The sequence below is a fragment of the Heterodontus francisci genome, chromosome 34 (assembly GCF_036365525.1).
Source record: "Heterodontus francisci isolate sHetFra1 chromosome 34, sHetFra1.hap1, whole genome shotgun sequence".
In the NCBI taxonomy this organism is placed as follows: domain Eukaryota; kingdom Metazoa; phylum Chordata; class Chondrichthyes; order Heterodontiformes; family Heterodontidae; genus Heterodontus; species Heterodontus francisci.
This window is the reverse complement of record NC_090404.1, coordinates 38252672-38261656: the sequence shown is the minus strand read 5'-3', so window position 1 is coordinate 38261656 and position 8985 is coordinate 38252672. Positions and strand designations below refer to the sequence as shown.

The window sequence follows — 8985 nt, the reverse complement described above, 5'->3', positions numbered from 1 at the left end:
GGGCCACAGCTATGTCCAATACCGAGAGTGTGGTGGAAGCGGATTCGGTCCTGGGTTGAAGAGAAGATTGGTCCTTATCATCATTGATGCCAGCCTTTAGATAATTCCATTAAATCCACGTGCTATCAAGAGACGGGTGAAGGCACTGAATATTCAAAACACGATGGGACCTGACACAATTCCAACTGTCATACTGAAGACCTGTGCTCTCGAACCAGCTGTGTCCTCAGAGAAGTTGTTTCAGTACAATTGCAAAACGCACATCTTCCTGACAATGCGAAATTTACCCAGCTATGTCCTGTCTACAAAAATGGGGAAAAGTCCAATCCGCCCATTAACTACCCCATCAGTCGACTCTGAATCATCAGCAAAGTTGTGGAAGGTATCGTTGACAGTGCAATCAATAAACACTTACTCAGTAACACATCGCTGACCGATGCTCAGTTTGGATTCCACCAGGGGCACTCAATTCCAGACTTCATTACAACCTTGGCCAAACATGGAAAATAGAGTTGTATTAGAGAGATGACAGTGTCTGCCTTTGACATCAAGGTAACATTAGACCCAGTATGGTATCAAGGAGCCCGAGCAAAACTGGAGGCAATGGGAAAGAGAGGGGAAACGCTCCACGAGATGAAGTCATACCTAACACAAAGGTATGTCCTGGGGGGTGGGGGGGGGGGTGTTTGCTGGAGTGGTTGGGGAGGGTTAAACTAAAATGGCAGGGGGATGGGAAACTTTGCAAGGAGTCAGAGGAAGGGTGATCAAGGACAAGAACCAAAGGGGAATAAGAAAAGTGATAGGCAGAGAAATCAAGGGCCAGAATCAAACAGGGCCACAGTGAAAAATAGTGGGAAGGAGACAAGTAATGTCAAAAAGAGAAGCCTTAGGCTTTGCAACTTAACGTGTGGAGTATTAATAATCTTCTTCTTTGGCCTCCTTGTCTCGAGAGACAATGGGTAAGCGCCTGGAGGTGGTCAGTGCTTTGTGGAGCAGCGCCTGGAGTGGCGAAAAAGGCCAATTCGAGAGTGACAGACTCTTCCACATGTGCTGCAGATAAAGTTGGTTGTCAGGGCTGTTATGCAGTTGGCTCTCCCCTTGCATTTCTGTCTTTTTTCCTGCCAACTGCTAAGTCTCTTCGACTCACCACGCTTTAGCCCCGCATTTATGGCTGCCCGCCAGCTTTAACGATCACTGGCAACTGACTCCCACGACTTGTGATCAATGTCACAGGACTTCATGTCGCGTTTGCAGACATCTTTAAAGTGGAGACATGGACGGCTGGTACCAGTGATGAGCTCGCTGCACAATGTGTCCTTGGGGATCCTGCCATGTTCCATGCAGCTCACATGGCCAAGCCATCTCAAGCACCGCTGGCTCAATAGGGTGCATAAGTTGGGGATGTTGGCGGCCTCGAGGACTTCTGTGTTGGAGATACGATCTTGCCACCTGATGCCAAGGATTCTCCAGAGGCGGCGAAGATGGGATGAATTGAAACATCGCTCTTGGCTGACATACGTTGTCCAGGCCTCGCTGCTGTAGAGCAAGGTACTGAGGACACAGGCTTGATACACTCGGACCTTTGTGTTCTGTGTCAGTGCGCCATTTCCCCACACTCTCTTGGCCAGTCTGGACATAGCAGTGGAAGCCTTTCCCGTGCATTTGTTGATTTCTGCATCGAGAGATAGGTTACTGGTGATAGTTGAGACTAGGTAGCTGAACTCTTAAACCACTTCCGGAGAATGGTCGCCGATATTGATGGATGAAGCATTTCTGATGAGCTGTCCCATGATGTTCATTTTCTTGAGGCTGATTGTTTGGCCAAATTCGTTGTAGGCAGCCGCAAACCTGTCGATGAGACTCTGCAGACACTCTTCAGTGTGAGATGTTAATGCAGCACTGTCAGCATAGAGGAGTTCCCTGATGAGGAATTTCCATACTTTGGTCTTCACTCTTAGACGGGAAAGGTTAAACAACCTGCCACCTGATCTTGTGTGGAGGAAAATTCCTTCTACTGAAGACTTGAATGCATGTGAGAGCAGCAGGGAGAAGAAGATCCCAAACAGCGTGGGTGCGAGAACACAGTCCTGTTTCACGCCTCTCGGAATAGGTAAGGAGTCTGATGAGGTGCTGCTATACTGGATTGTGCCTTTCATATTGTCATGGAATGAGGTGATGATACTTAGTAGCTCTGGTGGACATCTGATCTTTTTTAGTAGTCTGAAGAGACCACGTCTGCTGACGAGGTCAAAGGCTTTGGTGAGATCAATGAAAGCAACGTAGAGCAGCATCTGTTTTTCACGGCCTTTCTCCTGCAGCTGACGAAGGGAGAACAGCATGTCAATGATCAATCTCTCTGCTCGAAAGCCACATTGTGCCTCAGGGTAGACATGCACGGCCAGCTTCTGGAGTCTGTTTAAAGCGACTCGAGCGAAGACTTCCCCACTATACTGAGCAGGGAGACTCCACGGCAGTTGTTGCAGTCACCACGGTCACCTTTGTTCTTATAGAGGGTGATGATATTGGCATCGTGCATGTCCTGTGGTACTGCTCCCTCGACCCAACACAGTCAAAGCAGTTCGTATAGTGCTGAGAGTATAGCAGGCTTAGCACTCTTGATTATTTCAGGGGTAATGCTGTCCTTCCCAGGGGCATTTCCGCTGGTTAGGGAATCAATGGCATCACTGAGTTCTGATTTTTATTGCTGTACATCCAGCTCATCCATGAGTGGCAGAGACTGGGCTGCATTGAGGGCGGTCTGAGTGACAACATTTTCCCTGGAGTACAGTTCTCGGTAGTGCTCCACCCAGAGGTTCAATTGCTTGCGTTGGTCAGTAGTTGTGTCCCCTGATTTAGATTTGAGGGGGGCGATCTTCTTGATGGGTGGCCCAAAAGCTCTCTGAATACCATCATACATATCTCTGATTCTTCCGGTGTTGGAGGCCAGCTGAATATGGCTGCATCGGTGTTACCAGTCGTCATTTGCGTTTCTGGCTGCTTTAAGTGCTACAGATGTTAGCTCGCTGGGGGCTTTCTTGAAGTTCAACAGTGCAATGCGCATCGCGGCCATGACAGAGTCCAGCTCTTCAAAGTGAGATTGAAACCAGTCTGCATTCTACTTCACACATTTACCATAGGTGATCATGGCTGACACATAGATGGCGTCTCTGATGTGGACCCACTTGGTCTCTGCATCCCCTGTGGGAGTGTTTTGAAGGGCTTTTTCAAGTTGAATTTAGAAATTTATGTAACAGCTGTGGATAAGAAATTCTGCTCGTGTTGATGTGTGAGTGGCTTTTCTGCTTGGAGTGATGCAGCATCTTTGGTTTGTGTCTAACCTTGCTGCACACCAGGGAATGGTCGGTATGAGCAATAAAGTGGATGAATTAATTGTGCAATTGGATGTAAACGGGTATGATATCGTTGGGATCACGGAGACATCGCTGCAGGCTGACCAGAGATGGGAAACGAACATCCAGGAGTAGTTGAAATAAAAACAAAAAATGCTGGAAATACTCAGCAGGTCTGGCAGCATCTGTGGAGAGAGAAGTTAACGTTTCAGGTCAGTGACCCTTCTTCAGAACCGGCAAATATTAGAAATGTAAAAGGTAATAAGCAAGTAAAGTATGGGTGCGGCAAGAGATAACAAGGAGAAGGTGGAAATAGGACAACGTCACAGAATTGCTGACCAGAAGGTCATGGAGCAAAGATATGTAAATGATTTGTTGAAAGACAAAGCATTCGGACAGAAAGGGTGTTAACGGACTGAAAATTGAACAGCTGCAAGTACAAACATGAAAAAAATAGTGGGTAAACAAATTGATCAAACTAATGTATGGTAGATGAAGTATAATGTGAATAAATGTGATGTTATCCACTTTGGTGGCAAAAGCAGGAAGGCAGATTATTATCTGAATGCCGAGAAAACTGAGAGAGGAGAATATCCAACGAGACCTGCATGTTCTCGTACACCAGTCGCTAAACGTAAGCATGCAGGTGTGACAGGTGTTAAAAAAAAGGCAAACGTTATGTTGGCCTTCATTGCGATAGGATTCGAGTACAGGAGCAGGAATGTCTTGCTGCAATTATACAGGGCCTTGGTGAGGCCACACCTGGAATACTGTGTAGTTTTGGTCGCCTTATCTGAGGTAGGATGTTCTTGCTCTCGAGGGAGTGCAACAAAGGTGTACCAGACTGAATTTTGGGATGGCGAGACTGACGTATGAGAGATTGAATTGGTTAGGATTATATTCGCTGGAGTTCAGAAAGGTGAAGGGGTGGAGGCGGGGGGTGGGGTGGTGGGGTGGGGGCGGGTTGTTTTTTGTGTGGGGGCGGGGAGGGGGATCTCATAGAAACCTATAAATTTCTAACAGGCCTTGACAGGGTAGATGCAGGAAGGATGTTCCCGATGGTGGGGGAGTCCAGAACCAGTGGTCATAGACTAAGGATACGGGGTAAACCATTGGTCAGTGACGCTCAGTTTGTGTTCACTCAGCTCCTGACCTCATTACAGCCTTGGTTCAAACATGGACAAAAGAACTGAACTCAAGAGGTGAGGTGAGAGTGACTGCCCTTGACATCAAGGCAGCAATTGACCGAGTATGGCATCAAGGAGCCCTAGCAAAACTGAGGTCAACGGAAATCAGGGGGAAGCCCTCTGCTGGCTGGAGACATACCTGGTGCAAAGGAAGATGGTTGTGGTTGTTGGAGGTCAATCATCTGAGCTCCAGGACATCACTGCAGGAGTTCCTCAGGGTAGTGTCCTAGACCCAACCATCTTCAACTGCTTTATCAATGGCCTTCCGTCAATCATAAGGTCAGAAGTGGGGATGTTGGCGGATGATTGGACAATGTTCAGCACCATTCGTGACTTCTCAGATACTGAAGCAGTCCGTGTAGAAATGCAGCAAGACCTGGATAATATTCAGGCTTGGGCTGATAAGTGGCAAGTAACATTCGCGCCACACAAGTGCCAGACAATGTCCATCTCCAACAAGAGAGAATCTAACCATCTCCCCTTGACATTCAACAGCATTACCATCGCAGAATCCCCAACTATCAACATCCTAGGGGTTACCATTGACCAGAAACTGAACTGGAGTAGCCATATAAATACCATGGCTACAAGAGCAGGTCAGAGGCTAGGAATCCTGAGGCGAGTAACTCAGTTTCTGGCTCCCAAAAGCCTGCCCACCATCTACAAGGCATAAGTCAGGAGTGTGATGGAATACTCTCCACTTGCCTGGATGGGTGCAGCTCCAACAACACTCAAGAAGCTCGACACCATCCAGGACAAAGCAGCCCACTTTATTGGCACCCCATCTACAAACATTCACTCCGTCCACCACCGACGCACAGTGGCAGCAGTGTGTACCACCTACAAGATGCTCTGCAGCAAGGCTCCTTCGACAGCACATTCCAAACCCGCGAAGTCTACCAACAATTCAGGACTGAGATGAGGAGACGTTTCTTCACCCAGAGAGTGGTGAACCTGTGGAATTCGCTCCCACAGAAAGCTGTTGAGGTCAAAACATTGTATGTTTTCAAGCTCTTGAGCTCAAAGGGATCGATGGATATGGGGGAAAAGCGGAAACAGATTAGTGAGTTGTATGATCAGCCATGATCAGAATGAATGGCGGACCAGGCTCGAAGGGCCGAATGGCCTACTCCTGCGCCTATCTTCTATTCTTCTATTTTAAAAGGCAGATGGTTGTGTTGTTGGGCGTCAATCATCTCAGCTCCTGGACATAATTGCAGGAGTTCCTCAGGGTCTTGTCCTGGACCCAATCAACTTCAGATGCTTCATCAATGACCGTCCCTCCATCACAAGGTCAGACGTGGGGATGCTCGCTGATGATTGCACTATGGTTGGTCCCATTCTCGACTCCTCAGACACTGAAGCAGTCCATATGCAGCAAGGCCTGGACTACAGTCAAGCTTGGACTGATAAACGGCAAGTTACAGTCACACCTCACAATTGCTGGACAATTTTCATCCCCAACAAGAGAAATTCTAAACATCTCCCCTTGAAGTTCAACGGCATTATCATCGCTGAATCCTCCACCATCAACATCCTGGGGATTTGCCTTGCCCATCCCTAATTTCCCTTGAGAAGGTGGTGGTGAGCTGCCTTCTTGAACCGCTGCAGTCCATGTGGTGTCGGTGCACGGACAGTGCTGTTGGGGAGGGAGTTCCAGGATTTTGATCCAATATCAGTAAAGGAACGGTGATATATTTCCAAGTCAGGATGGTGTGTGGCTTGGAGGGGAACTTGCAGATAGTGATGTTCCCACTCATCTGCTGTCCTTACCCTTCCAGGTGGCAGAGGTCACGCGTTTGCAAAGCGCTGTCGAATTGCAAAGTGCTGTTGAAGGAGTTGTGGTGAGTTGCTGCAGTGTATCTTGTAGATGATACACACTGCTGCCACTGTGCTTTGGTGGCAAAGGGAGTGAATGTTTGTGGTGGTGGATGGGCTGCCAATCAAGTGGGCTGCTTTGTCCCGGATGGAGTTGAGCTTCCTGAGTGCAGCTCCAATATCATTCAAGTAAGTGGAGAGTATTCCATCGCACTCCTGACTTGTGTCTTGTAGATGGCGGACATGCATTGGGGTGTCAGGTGTTGGGTTAATCGCTGCAGAATTCCCAGCCTCGGACCCGCTGTTGTAGACACAGTATGTATGTGGCTGATTCAGTTCTGTTTCTGGTCAATGGCATCCCCCAAAGTTGTTGATAGTCGGGGTTTCAGCGATCATAATTCCATTGAATTGGGGTTCCATTCCCAATGCGGTCATAATTTGTGTTATATCGGTGACCAATGGTGCACCACAGGGATCGGTGCTGGGACACTTGCTGTTTCTTATATCAGCAGAAAAGCTGCTCAGGTGGAAAGTCCAAAATAAAAGCATCACATGTTGGAAAGATTCAGCAGATCAGGCAGCTTTTGTTGAGAAATCCTCTTCACGAAAAAAGATCTTTCTCAAACAATTGTGTTAGACTATCGCAGCTGCTTCAGTGGGACTGTGAATGTATAATGGTGAATACTCTGTGTTGTGGTCACAGCAACTCCAAATCCAGATAGAGCTTGCTTTATGTCTTAAACCGGCTGCTGCACCAACTAATGGAATGCAGCAAATAACCAATCCTTACTTCTTGAAAATGAATTTCTTCTTGATGGAGAAAAAAAACTACTGTCTCCTTTTACAGTATTTCACTTACACATGCCTGTGCTTCACGCTCCAACATTCAACCCCGCCCCTTCTCTCAGATTATTCCTTCCACTATTAACACTGACTTGCTTCCATTTCATTTCACTGTGGCTTAGCTGACTGTAACATTCACTTTCACGGTCTTAAAGCCGTTAACATTGCTCAGTTACCACCGCTGTTTCGAGGTTACACACGTTCCATTCACACCAATGTTCATTTGGACCTTGAACTGAGTATATACACTTAGGTCCGACCGCTCGGCAGACACATGCGACAAAAGCAGGGCTGGCCTTTGGAAGGCCAGCGGTGGGTTGTTGACAATATTTATTTGGGGAATCTTCTTTGCCAAGGGATGTGAATTAATGAACTGGGTTTTGTTTTCATGGCAGATGATGTTTTTCTCATGAAATGTGTTCTGTGATGAATTAATGGAGAAAGAAACTGGATCATACGACCTGAAGGGGTGGTAGCGGCAGGAACACTCGCAACATTTAATAAGTATTTAGATGAGCACTTGAAACGCCATAGCATACAAGGCTGCTTGCCAAGTGCTCGAAATGGGATCAGAATAGATGGGTGCTTGATCGCTGGCACAGATACGATGGGCCGAAGGGCCTATTCCTGTGCTGCATCGCTGTCTAACTCTAAAGTTGATGAGGGTAGTGGTAATGTGATTGATGTTGTGGAGATGGAGTTTAAAAAGCATTTGGTGAAATACCACATAATCAACTTGTTAGAAAAATTAAAGTGATGGAATTAAAGGACCAGTGACAGCGCGGATACATAATTTTCTGAGGTCCATAAAACAGAGAATAGCGAGAAGAGAAGAGGACTGATTTCCAGGGTGATGGGGAAAAGCTGGATTGTCGGATTAAACTGACTGATCTTTCAAAGAGCCGGTGCTGGCTCGGTGGGTTGAGAGGCTTCCTTCTGTGCTGTAAACTACACTGATTCCATCATGTTAATTTTAACATCCACTGGGAGATGCAACTCAACTCAAGGCTCAAAGACAATGATTCCCGAGAATGTCTAATTTAAGCAATTGTCTAATGCATTGTACCAATGATTTAATTAGAAGAGCAAGCAGCAGCTAAGCTGTGATGGCCGAGTGGTTAAGGCGTTGGACTCGAAATCCAATGGGGAATTTCCCTGCGCAGGTTCAAACCCTGCTCACAGCGGCTTTGTGTCTTTTTTCTTGAGTTGACTGCTCACTTTGCTGGTTGGAAATGTTCAAATGTCTCAATATCAATCAGAGATCGTGGATTTGTCATAAACTGAACAAAAGGCAAAAAATGTGTGAGAAATAAACAAACAAATCAGCCTGTTGAAGGTGAAAAAATGGGAAAAGCAGCTAATATTGAAAGGTGTGGGTGAGCTTCACTGGTGTTCGAGTGGTGTGGGCTCAATGCATTCACTCTCGCGTTCTGGGTTTGATTCCTGGTCAGAAAGTAATCAGTCTTTTTTACTGTTATGACAACTCTCACAAACGGGACTGACATTAAAAAGAAACAGCAAATGGTTCGCAACTCGGCGGTCATAGAGTTATACAGCAGAAAAACAAGCCCTTCGGCCAATTGTGTCTGTGCCGGTCATAAAGAACCTAACTATTCTAATCCCATTTTTCAGCACTTGGCCTGTAGCCTTGTATTCTCTGCCGTTTCAAGTGCTCATCGAAATACTTGGTAAATGTTGTGAGGGTTCCTACCTCTCCCAACCCTTTTCAGGCAGTGTGGTCCAAATTCCAAACACCCTCTGAGTGAACTTTTTCCCTCAAATCCACT

At 46.8% G+C, this 8985-nt stretch overlaps 1 non-coding gene across 1 annotated transcript; it reads left to right on the top strand.

The window, feature by feature from the left end:
* The first annotated feature begins 8298 nt into the window (after positions 1 to 8298).
* Positions 8299 to 8382, top strand: trnas-cga (transfer RNA serine (anticodon CGA)). Its single transcript has one exon. It is a non-coding gene; the product is annotated as a tRNA-Ser (tRNA).
* The last annotated feature ends 603 nt before the right edge of the window (positions 8383 to 8985 follow it).